We start from the raw sequence: 15,094 nt of genomic DNA, 5'->3' as shown, positions 1-15,094 counted from the left end.
AGCCAATGTATGTTCCAAACAAAATACATCAAACACTGCACACACTACTAACACAACTACACACATGCATGTACAAACACAAATTCTAATTTAATTTTTATTTATTTTCTGTTGTAGGTGATTTGGTGATGGGACCTATGAGCAGTGCAGCCATGTTGGATTCAAGGGATGCTGGGATCTATTCTCTCATCACTTATGTACCGTCCACGTTTTTGCCCTCAGGTGAGTTTCATCCTGACCTGGGACGTGAATATTGGACCCTCAGCACAATAACACTTGGTCACTCAATGCCAACCATACTAACTTAAAATCTATTAGTCAAAGCATCTTAAGAGTATGAGAACAGAGCTGTAGGTCTCCAGGGTGGTTTGAGTCAGGAGGAGAAGAATGAAGTGACATCAAGCCCTGTTATTTTCACTTCTTCTGACCCCCCCCCCCCCGTCGTGTCTTTGGGGGTACCATTAAACTGAAGATATGTTTATCAATTAGCTCCCTGTAATTATTATCACGCGATTAAACTGATTAATCGTTTAATTGTAATTAACTAGGAGGTCGGGGCACCAAGGAGAATATTCAGATTACAAAGCTATAATTTTCCTAATATAACTTTCCTTTACTATAATATTATATTCTATTATAGTATAGGTCGATTATCTTCTAAGTTTAAATGGTGTATTTACCTCTAGTCCAGTCTCATTCCAAAACGTCGTAAATTGTATCTGCACGAACCCAGTCTTTACTAAAATCATCCATACATCAATTGTCTTAAAATCATTTATTTACTACACTAAGTAATTAACAGAAAAACATACAAACAGTAATTATCGTCAACAAAGGATTGGTATCGGAATGTGCCCTTGTGGGCTAAACAGGCTGGTCGGCCTGTTGAACAATGGGTCGTAAATGGTCAGCTGAGAAGTTTACACAGAGTTCATTAACAATTGACAATTGAAGGCTCACTCATTCGGGAACAATTGCAATCAATATATATATTTACGCTCAGTGTGTCGTTCTGATTCTTGTTGGAGAGTAGTTCTGTTGGGGAGTTTTGTCCGCTTTCTCTCTCTCTCTCTCGGTTAGAATGGATCTTTCAGAGCGACATTCATTAATGTCGTCATAGAATGGTGGTTTCGTTGGTCTTCGCGTTCGATGATATAATTTACTTAGCTGCAGACTAATAATTAATATCAAAGACTTGTTCTTATTCTGTCGGTATCAATAGTCTAAAAGTTAACCACGTGGTATGGTTCACTTTCAGTAGAGGAATTGGAAGGTAGAACCTATGTGCCAACGGAGTGTAGGCCTGGTCTGGAGAAATGTAAATCAGGGAGTGTTTTATAGTGCACATCGAACAGGCTGGTCAAATGACGCCTGGTCCTGTATATGTCCCTGGGGCGTGCCTATGACTGAGTTAGAGTTGGTTACAGAAATACAATTCTATCACATTACATCAGTACATAGCATCTCAATGTCTTACAAAGGCTTTATCCTTATCAATACATTCCATACACCCATATGAGGCAAGTCTTAAACTGAGTCTATTATATAAACAGTTTTATGGTAATATGGCTATATTGTCTCTTCTGAGTATCACAAAATGGTACCAGCGGATCAGTTCGTAGCTGGATTCTTCAATTCTATGAGTTGGAAGAATTTCCTTTGTCTCTCTATGAAACATGGGGTAGGAGATTCTCCTCAGAGGGTTTTTTACAACCCTGGGTTGGGGGGAAGGTAAGTTGGGTGATGGTACAAAGGGGAGGGGGTCAACTGTCCTTCCTGTACCCAAAGAGGCCAACGTCATGACACCCCCCACACACACAACCTCTAACTTATGGCTTTGTCGCTCTCTGTGAGATGCAGGTCCTGTGCAGGTATCTGCAAATGAAGATGCAGGGATCTACAGCCTGATCCCTTATGTATCATCCAAATCTATACTATCAGGTTTGTCTATTTAACTCTATCCCAAAGATTCATAACATGTGGGGCTTTTTATAGGACTCAAAGTTGTTTAGGCTTGGATTTTGGTCTGATGTAGTCATATCAGTAAGCATGTATGTATATAAATTATACATAAGATAATGTGTTAGAGTATCTTGAAAGCATGAGAACAGAGCTGTAAATCTGCAGGATGGTATGAGTCAGGAGAAGTGACATTAAGCACAGCAAAGTAACACACACAACCACACCCACACGTGCACACACACACACACACAAACACTCACTCAGGCTCCCTCTGTGTTGTACAGGTCCTTTTGAAGAAAATGGAAAGTCATCTGAAAATGAGAATGTAAGTTCAGAATCACCCACTGTGTTTGGTGATTGTGAACGACTCTTAGTTTTAGATTGATGTTACATCCTTTTACATGACATTACATTTACAGTACTGTAGAATCAAAGGACTGAAGTTAAACTGTTTCTTTTCTCTAGTCTGATATGTACCGCGTATACAGCCCAATCCTCGACAGACCAGCAACCTCAGCCCAGCCGGATGGGTTGTACAGTCTTCTGCAGACACACTGACACTACACCACTGGCTTTCTGTAGCTATGTATGTGTGTGTATGTGTGTCTCACAGAAATACTTTTTCTTGCAGTATGTCCTTTATTTATCAAACATCATGTTACTGTAAATAAGTATCTAAATCATCTACTGCAGTGCCGTTTCTATTCATAAGTGAAATAAGCGGCCGCTAAAGGCCCCCCCTCCCCCCCAAAAAAGTTGGGAAGTCAGTCGGGGTCTCAACATACTGTTACTTAGGATAGTAGCATACACAACGTGCAGTTTCGAAATGTGGTTCCGCATCAGCAATTTTCCTCTTGTTATGTCAGTCATAGACAGTCACTCAATTAGCCCATATCAGCTAACATTTTATAGATAGCTGGCGAGACCAACTTGCCTAGCAATCTAAGCCTTGTAGTAATGGGCGAATTACTGCCCAGGGGCCTGACCTACAGGGGGCCCCAATTGATTTTGTTAGTCACTCTCACTCAGATATCAAATGAACATGGCATAAGTCATGGCAAAATGTGTAGAATTGCAGGAAATGATCTATAAAATGTCTAAAATGTCTCTCCATCCCATTGCACAATGTGTAGAATTGCAGGAAATTAGCTTTATAATTGCAACTTTCTCTCCGCCCCATGGCAAAATGAGTAGAATTGCATGACATTAACTGTAAAGCTGCACAGTTAAATTGATTTAAATTAAGTCATTAAGATCCAAGGTGGAATTTTCTAAAAACAAATGCAGAAATTCTCCATGTTTTTTTATGAAAAATATGAAACTGCTTGGCCATAATGACCATTGTTATGTTTGGAGGAAAAAGGGGGAGGCTTGCAAGCCAAAGAACACCATCCCAACCGTGAAGCACGGGGGTGGCAGAATCATGTTGTGGGGGTGCTTTGCTGCAGGAGGGACTGGTGCACTTCACAAAATAGATGGCATCATGAGGCAGGAAAATTAGGTGGATATATTGAAGCAACATCTCAAGACATCAGTCAGGAAGTTAAAGCTTGGTCGCAAATGGATCTTCCAAATGGACATTGACCCCAAGCATACTTCCAAAGTTGTGGCAAAATGGCTTAAGGACATCAAAGTCAAGGTATTGCAGCTGGACTTGTACCTGGCAACCATCCACCCGGCTCCTTTGGGCCGTGAGAGGGTGTCCGCCCTCATCTCGTGCCTCATCGGGAAAGCAGATCGGGGTCTGTTGGTTCCATCCTCCTGCACCCAATACCCATGGGTACTCTCCGATACCCATGGAGCTGGGAGGGGCGGTGCGCAGGGAGACTGGAGGGGGTTCCAGCTCACTTTTTCCCCGCATTTTTCCCCGCATTCCCAGCATAAGGCGCTCGTTGATTCAGGTGCGTCTGGGAATTTTATAGATAGATCGTTCGCCCATAGTTTAGGGATCCCCATTGTTCCCGTGGCTGTGCCTTTCCCTGTTCATGCCTTAGATAGTCGACCATTAGGGTCAGGGTTGATCAGGGAAGCCACCGCTCCTCTGGGCATTGTGACGCAGGGGGGTCACAAGGAGAGAATTAGTCTCTTCCTTATTGACTCCCCTGCATTTCCAGTGGTGCTAGGCCTACCCTGGTTAGTTTGTCATGACACCACTGTTTCTTGGCCACAGAGGGCTCTCACGGGGTGGTCGCGAGAGTGCTCGGGGAGGTGTTTAGGGGTTTCCATTGGTGCTACTACGGTGGAGAGTCCAGACCAGGTCTCCACCGTGCGCATTCCCCCTGAATATGCCAATTGGCTCTCGCCTTCTCCAAAAGAAGGCGACTCAATTACCACCCCATCGACGGGGTCATTGCGCGATAAATCTCCTGGTAGACGCTGCACTTCCCAGGAGTCATGTGTATCCCCTCTCACAGGCGGAGACGGAGGCTATGGAAACATATGTCTCCGAATCCCTGCGTCAGGGGTACATTCGGTCATCCACTTCACCCGCCTCCTCAAGTTTATTTTTTGTGAAGAAGGAGGAGGGAGGTCTGCACCTGTGTATTGACTATCGGGTTCTGAACCAGATCACTGTGAGGTATAGTTACCCGCTACCGGTCATAGCCACAGTCAATGTACGGGGCGCGCTTCTTCACCAAACTAGATCTCAGGAGCGCTTACAACCTGGTGCGTATCTGGGAGGGAGACGAGTGGAAGACGGCTTTCAGTACCAACTCAGGGCACTATGAGTGGGCCGAGATGTCACAGAACTCGCTTTGCCACTCCTCCACTAACCTGTCGCCCTTCCAGTGCATACTGGGGTACCAGCCGGTTCTGGCACCGTGGCATCAGAGTTAGACCGAGGCTCCTGCGGTGGACGACTGGTTCAGGTGCGCGGAGGAGACATGGGAAGCTGTCCGTGTTCACCTTCAGCGGGCCGTGCTGCGCCAAAAAGAGAACGTGGACCGCCACCGCAGTGAGGACCCGGTGTTCGCACCTGGGGACCGGGTCTGGCTCTCGACCTGAAACCTGCCCCTCCACCTGCCCTGCCGGAAGCTGGGTCCGCAGTTTGTGAGGCCATTTAAAGTCCTGAGGAGAGTGAACGAGGTTTGTTATAGGTTACAGCTTCCCCCGATTACCATATTAACCCCTCGTTCCATGCGTCTCTCCTCAGGCCGGTGATGGCTGGCGCACTCCAGGAGTCTGAGGTGCGGGAGGTTCCTCCGCCCCCTCTGGACATCGAGGGGGCTCCGGCATACTCCGTTCGCTCCATACTGGATTCGAGGCGTCGGGCGAGAGGCCTTCAGTATCTCGTGGAGTGGGAGGGGTACGGTCCGGAGGAGAGGTGCTGGGTTCCGGTCGAGGACGTGTTGGACCCTTTAATGCTGCAGGAGTTCCACCGTCTTCGTCCGGATCACCCTGCACCTCGCCCTCCGGGTCGGCCCCAAGGCCTTGTCTTCTTTTGTCTTGTCTTCCCACACACCTGGTTTCAATCCCATCAATTACATGTTGTGTATTTAACACTCTGTTCCCCCCATGTCCTTGTCCGGTATTTTTTTCTGTAAGTGCTTGTGCACGTTCTGTCTGGTGTGCATCGTGTTATGTACCCAATTATTGATTGTTCTGTTTTCCGGTGGGTTTTTATTATTAAACTGCGCTGTTGGAAACACAGTTTTTGCTCTCCTGCGTCTGACTTCTCTGCCGCCAGTACGCACCCCTTACAGTATGTAAACTTCTGACCCACTGGGAATGCGATGAAAGAAATAAAAGCTGAAATAAATCCTTCTCTCCACCATTATTCTAACATTTCACATTCTTAAAATAAAGTGGTTATCCTAACTGACCTAATTTTTACTAGGATTAAATGTCAGGAATTGTGAAAAACTGAGTTTAAATGCATTGGGCTAAGATGTATGTAAACTTCTGACTTCAACTGTATATATTTTTCAAATGACACTTACATAGACAACAACTTTAAGAATTCATTTTAGACATATTTATATTTTCATATTCATAAGACGACACAAATGACATTTAGCTACAATTGATAAAATGCTGAATAGTTACACTTCATTTTTAAGTATCACTTCAATTTAATTTTTAAGTAAAACTTCTTCAGTGCTCTTCCATATCACTCCTCATCCTCAGCAATGCTGTTCACAGCCAAGGCATTCCAGAACTGCCTTCAATTTGCATGCATCAGAGGACACAGCTTGGTGATGATGTCCATCTTCTTGGACTCTTATAGCTCTATTGCTTATTTGGATTTGCATTTTACAGACCTACATTTTACAGACCTTGTTACTTTCATCCTCATTCTAATCACATTGGCCTACGTTAGCTCAACCGTCCTGCGGAGGGGGGCGGCACACCGATCCTGTAGAGGGCCTATAAGCTATTTTGCAAGTATGAAACCATCACAGTCAGGAAAGGTGAGGAATTTATTCTGCAATGATACAGTAGATGCCGATTTCCAATTATTTTAGAATCCAAAGATAAAATAAATAGGCCTAGACTTGACACTTCTCACTAAAGGCACATTATTTAGCTACCTGTTTTTTTGTTATGACTAAGAGTGACATCATAAGCTGAGTGTACAAAACATTCCTAATATTGAGTTGCACCCCCTTTTGGCCTCAGAGCAGCCTGAATTCGTTGGGGCATGGACTCCACAAGATGTCAAAAGTGTTCCACAGGGATGATGGCCCATGTTGACTCCAATGTTTCCCACAGTTGTGTCAAGCTGGCTATATGTTCTTTGTATCAATCCTGATACACACGGGAAACTGTTGAGCATGAAAAACCCACCTTTCCCAGTCAGAGGAATGCGGCAACTGCACAGAGTTCCACACACTAAATCACTTTATTTCCAGAGGATATATGAGATGAATGTGGTTCTGGACAGAGAATAATATGAATGAATATACTAATAAAAATAGCATGAGAATAAATGCGTAACAGCACATGAGCAATAATAAAGGACTGTATAATACACAGCATCAACTACTATTAACCACTAGCAATAGTAATGAACAACAGTAAATGCACAAGTTTCAATAGCAACATCACTAACTTCTGTCCACGCACTCCATCACTCTTGTCTACTTGGAGAGAGACTGAGGAGGCTCTGACCTGAGCAGGCAGAACGAGTGTCAGGTGTCCTGCTCCCAAGCAACCTATTGGTTGCCTGGTAGCAGAGGTCACTAGGAGTTTGGGGAGACAGTTTGTGATCGCTTAGTCTCTCTGGCAACAGTGGGGGATGATGGGTGGAGTGAGCTGCATGAAGTTATAAAACTCACAGGCAGGGAAATCCGTAACAGTGGGAAGGAACATTGCTGAAGCCCAGATCTTCAGCCCTACAAATTAAATTGAGCCCCTTGATACCCTTGTTTCATTATTAGTTCCTCAAGAAAAAAAACGTTCAAAGAAAAAAATCATAATATATTTGCAAAGCTTCTTGGTATCTTCTAACAGACAGATTCATGAAAGCTTCGATTCATTTGAACAGAATGAATCAGATCACACACACACACACACACACACACACACACACACGCACACGCACACAGAGAGAGAGACAGAGTTTGGGAGAAACTGATACATACCAACCAGTGTCCAGTTGCAAGTACTGTACGGTTTATGGTAAATAGTTAAGATACTGTAAAGCGGAAGATATCAAAATACTGTTGCTGTGATAAATAATGAAGATGCTTTTTTGTCACACCCTGATCTGTTCCACCTGTCTTGTGCTTGTCTCTACCCCTCACCAGGTGTCTCCCATTTGTCCCCATTATCTCCTGTGTATTTATACCTGCGCTTTCTGTTTGTCTGTTGCCAATTCGTCTTGTCACGTTAAGTCCTACCAGCGTGTTCCCGCATTTCCTGTGCTCTTGTTTTTGTTTTTCTCAGTCTTCCCAGTTGTGACCTTTCTACCTGTCCTGACCCTGATCCTGCCTGCCGTCCTGTACCTGCCTGACTCTGATTTGGATTACGACCCTTTGCCTGCCTTGACTTACCTTTTGCCTGTCCCTTATACTTAATAAACTCTGAGACTCATACTATCCGCTTCCTGTGTCTGCATCTGGGTCTCAGCCTGAGTCCTGATAGTACAAACTGGCCATGACTGAGCCAGCAGACTCGGACCAGCTCCGCAACTCTGTCTCCTCCCAAAGAGCCACCATTGGAAGACACAAGGAGATACTTCAAGGTCTTATGGAAGGATTCCAGACCTTGGCGGAACACCATGACTGTGCCTTCAATACATTGCTGGAGCAATTTCGCGGATTGTCTGCTAGGCAGCCCGCCACTACAGTAACCCCCCAGACTGTAAGTTACCCCGCGACCAGTGGCGCTTCTCCCCAATCTACTCTGGCTTCCTGAGAACCCTGCTTACCTCCTCCGGAGCGTTATTCTGGAAATCCAGGATCCTGCCGGGCATTTCTCTCCCAGTGTTCTCTCATCTTTGAGCTGCAGCATTCTTCATTTACCTCGGATCGCTCGAGGATAGCATACTTGATAACACTGATGTCTGGGAGTTCTCTCGCCTGGCATACAGCGGTGTGGGAGCAACAATCCACCGTTTGCCTCAGTCTGGAGGAGTTTGTGGCAGAGGTACGTAAAGTGTTCGATTCTTTGCTGTCCGGGGGAGAGGCGGCTCATAAGCTGCTCCAACTACATCAGGACTCCCGGCATGTGGCAGACTACGCTGTGGATTTTTGCACGCTGAGAGTGCCTGGAACCCGGAAGCCCTGTTCTCGTACCCCTCTCCATTCCCATGGACGTCAGAGTGCTGGATGGGCGCTCTATTGGCAGAGTCACCCACACTACGTTTCCCATTAACCTGAGAGTGTCAGGTAATCACAGTGAGTCTATGCAGTTCCTGCTCATTGAATCCCCTCATGTACCTGTGGTTTTGGGGTTTTCATGGCTCCAGAGGGACAATCCTGTGCTACTGGTTCTATCATAGATTGGAGCCTCTTCTGCCATGCGCATTGTCTGAAATCGGCGCAGCCTACCCCAGGACGTCTTCCTGCGGGCTTGGGAGAAGCCTCGGATCTCTCTGCCATTCCCGCGGAGTACCAGGTCCTCCGGGAGGTTTTCAATAAGGCCCGTGCTACATATCTCCCTCTGCATCGACCCTACGACTGCGCAATCGACCTTCTCCCGGGCACTACACCGCCTTGCGGGCGGCTTTATTCCCTGTCGAGTCCGGAGACCAAGACCATGGAGAGGTAGATTGAGGATTAAGTTGCTGCACGGAGTATTCGTCCATCTGCCTCCCTCGCCGGCGCAGGGTTCTTCTTTGTGGAGAAGAAGGACAAAACCCTGCGCCAGTGTATCGACTACCGGGGCTTAAATTACATCACAGTTAAAAACCGTTACCCTCTACCAATCATCTCCATCTCCTTCGAGCGTCTCCAGGGGGTGACAATCTTCTTTAAGTTGGACCTTTGGAATGCCTACCATCTGGTTTGGATACGGGAAGGAGACGAATGGAAGACAGCTTTTAACATGGCAAGCAGGCCCTATGAGTACCTTGTTATGCCATTCGGACTGACCAATGCTCCTGCAGTGTTCTAGGCCCTGGTCAATGATGTGCTCCGTGATATGTTAAACCGGTTCATGTTTGCCAACCTTGACAACACCCTAATTTCTTCCTGGCCTGCTCAAGAACACGTCCTCCACGTCCAACAGGTCCTTCAGTGTCTCCTGGAAAATCAGCTTAAAAAAAAAGTGAACTCTATCACTCCATCATCTCCTTCCTTGGGCACATCATTGCTGCTGGAAATATTCAGATGGACTCTGACAAGGTGAGAGCGGTGGTGGATTAGCCTCAACCCAACCCAAAAGTTGCATCCTTGTGCTTTCCTTTCTCATCGTCTTAACCCTGGTGAAAGGAACTATGATACGGGAAATGGAGAACTACTCGCGGTCAAGATGGTGTTGGAGGAGTGGAGGCACTGGATAGAGGGGGTGGAACATCTATTCATAGTGTGGACTGATCACAAGAACCTGGAATATCTCCTCACCGCCATGCGCCTCAACTCTAGGCAAGCGCGATGGGCCCTGCTTTTCACTCAGTTCAACTTTACCATCTCCTACCGCCCGGGGTCAAAGAATGTGAAGACAGATGCGCTCTAACACCGCTCTAGCCCCTCTGCTACACTGTCAGGCCCCGAAACTGTCATCCCTACCTCTTGTCTAGCAGCTGCACTCATCTGTGGTATAGAGAACCAGGCCCGGCTAACCGGATGTTTGTCCCGGACTCTGCCTGTTCCCCGGTCCTGGAATGGGCTCATTCCTCCAGACTTGCCAGCCATCCTGGCTCCCGTCGGACCCTGGCCTTCGCACGACAAAGCTTTTGGTGGGCCACCATGGTTCCTGATGTCTCCACGTTCATCGCCGCCTGCACTGTGTGTGCTCAGAATAAGACTTTGCGGCAAGCTCCAGCTGGCATTCTTCAACCATTCCCTGTGCCTCACCGCCCCTGGTCACATATAGATCCCTGGACTTCGTCATTGGTCTCCATCCATCAGATGGCAACAACACTATCCTTCCAGTGGTGGATAGGTTTTCCAAAGTCGCCCATTTCATTCCCCTTCCCAAGTTATCCTCTGCCAAGGAGGCTGCCCAGCTCATGGTGCAGCAAGTCTTCCGGATCCATGGACTTCCGGTGGACATGGTCTCTGACTGCGGTCCTCAGTTCTCTTCCCAGTTCTGGAAGGCGTTCTGCACCCTCATTGGGTCATCAGCCAGCCTGTCCTCCGGTTTTTACCCCCAGTCCAATGACCTGTCAGAGCGAGCCAGTCAGGACCTGGAGACGGCTCTTCGTTGCCTCGTCTCCGCCAACCCCACCACTTGAAGCCAGCAACTTGTGTGGGTGGAATACGCCCGCAACACCCTTCCCTTCTCGGCCACTGGTCTCTCGCCTTTCGAGTGTTCCATGGGATATCAGCCCCTGCTCTGTCCTGAGTAAGAGGAAGAGGTCAGCATGTCTTTGGCCCAGATGTTTGTCCGCCACTTGTCACCATACATGCAAGAAAACTTGGTTTGCTCTTCTCAAGACGCCCTACAGGTATCGGCAACAGGTGGACCGCCACCGGACCCCTGCTCCCCGCTATCGTCTCAGGCAGAGGGTATGGCTGTCCACTCGAGATCTGCGGAGGGTGGAGTCCTGTAAACTTTCCCCCCGTTTTCTCGGCCCTTTCCCCATCTCTAAGATCCTTAGCCCCTCTGCTGTTCGTCTTCTGTTGCCCCGCACTCTCCGTTTACATCCCACTTTTCATGTATCTAGAATTAAACCCCTGTCTCAAATCTCTTTGTCTCCTGTTTCCAGAATCATCTAGAAAGTCATTGTATGCTGTATCTTTAAAATGTCCCTTCACTGGAACTAAGGGGCCTAGCCTGAACCATGAAAAACGGCCCCAGACCATTATTCCTCCTCCACCAAACTTTACAGTTGACACTATGCATTGGGGCAGGTAGCGTTCTCCTGGCATCCGCCAAACCCTGATTCATCCATCAGACTGCCAGATGGTGAAGTGTGAATCACCACTCCAAAGAATGCATTTCCACTTCTCCAGAGTCCAATGGCAGCAAGCTGACACCTCCCCAGCCGACGCTTGGCATTGGGCATGGTGATCTTTGGCTTGTGTGCGTCTGCTCGGCCATTGAAACCCATTTCATGAAGCTCCCGGCCGCACGACGCAAAGTCATTGCGCTGACGTTGCTTATAGAGGCAGAAATTGGGGCAGCCCTAGCAGGGCAGAAATTTGACGAACAGACTTGTTGGAAAGGTGGCATCCAATGATGATGCCACATTGAAAGTCGCTGAGCTCTTCAGTAAGGCCATTCTACTGCCAATGTTTGTCTATGGAAATTGCATGAATGTGCACTCGATTTAATACACCTGTCAGCAATGGGTGTGGCTGAAATAGCCGAATCCACTAATTTGAAGGGGTATCCACGTACTTTTGGCGATGTAGTGTATTTATAAGTGACTATTTACCAGTTGTGCACTCATTCTTAGAGAGTCGGTTTTTGCTTGTTTGGGGGATGTCTACAAATGAAAGGAGTTGCAGGTTGGTTTTAAAAATGCCTTTTGTCCGGTATCTCACAAACACACTGTCAGCAGCGTCTTGAGCCAACTCCGAGCTGGGGTAGTTCATTTAAAGTCTAACCGTTTGAGAGAGTGGCACAGCCACAGGAAGTAGGGGTGCCCCCCCCAAAAAAAGAAAATGTAAAAAAAATAAATAATAATAACAAAATCTTGTCCTTAAACGTTGCAAAGTTATGGGCAAAGACACAAAACATCCACATCAAATTAAATATTTTTCTTGATCAAATAACATGGAAAATAACCACTTTTTGTTTAGTATTAATTTACCATCCTTACAAACCACTTAATGTAAATGTACATTACTGTATTGTACATAGGCTGGTCATCTAGGTGTGTACCTGTATACTTTCCATCACCATGAGGAAAAACAATGCACAATACAGTAATTGAGTACATTGAGACACCAAGTGGTTTGTGATGATGTGGCTCAGTTGGTAGAGCATGGTGCTTGCCATGCTAGGGTTGTGGTTCCGATTATCATGGGAGACCGGTATTTAAATGTATGCACTCACTACTGTAAATTGCTCTGGATAAGAGTGTCTACTGAAAATAAATTAATAGACCATTTTAGTTTTCAATAGTAGCATTTTCAGACTAGATCTTTCATTTAATCAGTAGCGGGGCGTGGGTAAAATCATTGGGGAAGCCAATCCAGAAAAAAAGCCATATTGCAAACCTTGTGTTGTGATAATTGTGTTGTTTGCTCTATAACTATAATTGTGTTGTTTGCTCTTCATATGCCTTGCGTGTCACGTCCTGACCAGTATAAGGGTTAATTGTTATTGTAGTTTGGTCAGGACGTGGCAGAGGGTATTTGTTTTATGTGGTTCGGGGTGGTGTTTTATTTAGTGGGGCATTTGATTTGTGTATTCCGGGGTTTGGGCACTGTTTTGTATTCATGTATTTCTATGTTTGGTTAATTGGGGTGGGGACTCTCAATTGAAGGCAGGTGTTGTCTATTTGCCTTTGATTGAGAGTCCTATATATTAGGGGGTGTTTGTAATTTGTGGGGGATTGTTTCTTGTTTAGCGTGTGTGAGCCTGACAAGACTGTTTCGTTGATCGTGAGTTTGTCGTTATTATTATTTTGGTGTTCACTTTTGAGTTTAATAAACGTCAAGATGAGCATCCACATACCTGCTGCATTTTGGTCCTCCTTTCCCGACGACAACCGTGACATTGCGACTGTGATATATAGGCCTAAGGCTGAGACAATAAGACACAGTGGCAGAATAAATTCAATCACACCTTTGTTTCATCACAAAACCGGAGTAAACTCTGTCCAGTGAAGTATACAAGGCATATTGCATGTAACAAACAGTTACATGACCTACAGTATGGTCAAGTAATTCATGTTTCTGACATTTTTGGACTACTAAACAACTACGGATTTAGAACCACAGAGAGTTACCGCAAGTCACAAAGAAAACAGGAGCTGCCTCCACTATTCCAGCACCATTTCAACATCATCAAATCACCTATGCTTAGTCTAGTACAGTGACAACTAAAAGATACCAAAAACAATTTATTCCAATCAACGTAAGCTAAATATGATGTGGCTGTTCTGATTTGTGTGTGTGTGTGTGTGTGCGTGCTTTCGTGCAAGTACAAAAAACCTGTCAACTCACCCTGCTTGTAGAAAAATGCCAATGCCATCCTCCTCTCTTTCATGTTCATGAAACGTTCTATGACTGTCATACAGTACACGCTATTATTTTTTGTTGTCCTAGGCTGCCTGGATAAAATGCTAGCTAGCTCGCTAGACTAACTTCCTTTTATGGGCAACGTTAGCTAGTTAACACTAGCCTCCTATATCTCAAATCAAATTTTATTGGTCACATACACATGGTTAGCAGATGTTAACGCGAGTGTAGCGAAATGCTTGTGCTTCTAGTTCTGACTATGCAGTAATATCTAACAAGTAATCTAACAAATACACAACAACTACCTTATACAAACAAATACACACAAATGTAAAGGGATGAATAGAATATGTACATATAAATATATGGATGAGTGATGGCGTGCGACATAGGCAAGATACAGTAGAAGGTTTTAGAATACAGTATATACATATGAGATGAGTAATGTAGGATATGTGAACATTATTGAAGTGGCGTTATTTAAAGTGACTTGTGATACCTTTATTAAGTCAATTTATTTAAGTGGCCAGAGATTTGAGTCTGTATGTTGGCAGCAGCCTCTCTATGTTAGTGATGGCTGTTTAACAATCTGATGGCCTTGAGATAGAAGCTGTCTTTCAGTCTCTCGGTCCCAGCTTTGATACACCTGTACTGACCTCACCTTCTGGATGATAGCGGGGTGAACAGGCAATGGCTCAGGTGGTTGTTGTCCTTGATGATCTTTTTGGCCTTGCTGTGACGTCGGGTGCTGTAGGTGTCCTGGAGGGCAGGTAGTTTGCCCCCGGTGATGCGTTGTGCAGACTTCACTACCCTCTGGAGAGCCTTGCGGTTGAGGGCGGTGCAATTGCTGTACCAGGCGGTGATACAGCCCAACAGGATGTGCTTGATTGTGGATTTGTAAAGGTTTGTGAGCATTTTAGGTGTCAAGACACATTTCTTCAGCCTCTTGAGGTACTATGGTGTTAAATGCTGAGTTATAGTCAATGAACAGATTTCTTACATAGGTATTCCTCTTGTCCAGATGGGATAGGGCAGTGTGCAGTGTGATGGCGATTGTATCGTCAGTGGACCTATTGGGGCGATAAGCAAATTGGAGTGGGTCTAGGGTATCAGGTAGGGTGGAGGTGATATGATCCTGGGGCGATAGTCATTTAGTTCAGTTACCTTAGCTTTCTTGGGAACAGGAACAGAGGTGGCCATCTTGAAGCATGTGGGGACAACAGACTGGGATAGGGTTTGGTTGAGTATGTCTGTAAACACACCAGCCTGCTGGTCTACGCATGCTCTGAGGATGTTGCTAGGGATGCCGTCTGGGCCGGCAGCCTTGCAAGGGTTAACACCTTTAAATGTTTTACACACGTTGGCCACGGTGAAGAAGAGCCCACAGGCTT

General features: G+C 45.9%; 1 long non-coding RNA gene across 1 annotated transcript; it reads left to right on the top strand.

Moving 5' to 3' along the window:
- The first annotated feature begins 1,837 nt into the window (after positions 1 to 1,837).
- Positions 1,838 to 3,844, top strand: LOC123725599 (uncharacterized). The gene is made up of 3 exons (XR_006758141.1): positions 1,838 to 1,941; positions 2,247 to 2,287; positions 2,428 to 3,844. It is a non-coding gene; the product is annotated as an uncharacterized lncRNA (long non-coding RNA).
- Positions 3,845 to 15,094: the final 11,250 nt, after the last annotated feature.

The sequence above is a fragment of the Salmo salar genome, chromosome ssa12 (assembly GCF_905237065.1).
Source record: "Salmo salar chromosome ssa12, Ssal_v3.1, whole genome shotgun sequence".
NCBI classification, from domain to species: Eukaryota; Metazoa; Chordata; class Actinopteri; order Salmoniformes; family Salmonidae; genus Salmo; species Salmo salar.
This window is presented reverse-complemented; position numbering and strand designations above follow the sequence as displayed.